The sequence below is a fragment of the Diadema setosum genome (genome assembly GCF_964275005.1).
Source record: "Diadema setosum chromosome 21 unlocalized genomic scaffold, eeDiaSeto1 Scaffold_21_unloc_1, whole genome shotgun sequence".
NCBI lineage: Eukaryota > Metazoa > Echinodermata > Echinoidea > Diadematoida > Diadematidae > Diadema > Diadema setosum.
Window position 1 is genome coordinate 196530 of NW_027307650.1, and position 1753 is coordinate 198282.

A 1753-nucleotide genomic window follows, 5' to 3' on the forward strand; every position below is an offset into this window, starting at 1 on the left:
AAGAAATTTGATATCTTTCCATCATTTTTCCAGCATTGCCAACCCATGAAATGACATGTACAACTCATCAGCTTTCAGAATATGTAAAGAAAATGGGGGGTCACCGTCCATCCTGACGAGTAAAATCGGATTTAAAATTGGCAATTTTTTTGGCATTGTTGCACTGTATATCGCCATTGACGCGCGCGCGGAATTTCAACTTTGACGGACCCGTATGACGTCATTTTGAGTGGGATTGACTTGAAACTTGGTAGAAATATTCCTTGACATTTCAGACATCCGATCAAAGTGAAAAAACGGGAAATTTTCATTGCGTATGAGCTGTGCGTGCGTATATGTGCGTGCGCGTACGCGTCCGTCCGATTTTTTCAATTTTTCAAAAAATGCTCCAAATGGTCTGAAACGTGTGCAAAAAAAATTCGAGCTCGATTTGAGCATACAAATATTTCAACGCGCGCGTACGCGCACGTTTGAAGTATATAGATGAATTTTGAAAACATGAGTAGAATTACGTTGACTTGAACTATATGTGACGTAAATTTCATTGAAAAATTCCATTCCATAATTGAGATATAATTGAGAATGTGTTTTCATATAATGACGTCATAGTGACGTCACGGTCGACTGATCACTTTGATTTTTGTTCGATTGTCGTCTTTGGGACACGATACATATATGGTATAAGTTTGACATTCATAGGCAATGCACATTCTGAGCTAATCTCTACACAACTTTTGAGGAGAAAGAAGAAAAAGAACAAAGAATCAGTACAGATACAGAAGGTGATCCGAGAGGATACTCGGATCACCTAACTAGACTTGGAATTTGTCAACACTGACAAATTAGGTGATCCGATCTATTTGGAAATCAACGATTCAAATCCTGATCCCAATAGGCATGGCCATAAATGTTTCATCTGCGTTTAGGGGATATTTGCCGTGTGATGTTTGGATTCTCATTTAGAAAAGGGAGTCAGACCTGCCATCTTTGGTACCGAATTCCGTATACACTAACGAAGATACGGAATGAAGTATATTTGACCTTTGACCCTACTTTACATAACCAAGATGGCATCTGATCAAGTAGTTGTTATTTTATGAAATAATGAACGTGACATGAACTAAGCATGTACAAAATATGGTGTTGATAGGGTATGTTTTTCTTGAGTTATTGCAAAGAAAGTTGCAGAAAGAAAGAAATATTTCAATACAACGAATATAAGCTTTAATTTCAACCACGTTTATTGACGTGATCCCGACATCGTATGAAAAAACAAAATGCACATTAACGATAGCCCAAAGTCTCAGCTACAACATATTAAAATCTGGGAGAAATTCACCGAAGCATAAGTGAGCTAGTGCTCGAAAAAGACAGTCATGTCAATTTTCATTTCCAGAAAAACTGCACTCCCATAGAGATAACACGTAAACTGGTCAAATTCGACAAGGTTACTTTCAATTCATTTTTATGAGGTCATACTGTCATTCAATCAAAATTGTGTTACTACATAACTGATAGAGTATTAAATAAGCTACAGCATACTGAAATCTGGGTGAAAATTGACTAAGGATAAGTGAGATACGCTCGAGTAAACTTGAAATTTGATGACGTCATTTTGAAAATTGACTTGTTTTGATTCATTAAGAAATTTGATATCTTTTCATCATTTTTCCAGCATTGCCAACCCATGAAATGACATGTACAACTCATCAGCTTTCAGAATATGTAAAGAAAATGGAGGGTCACCGTCCAT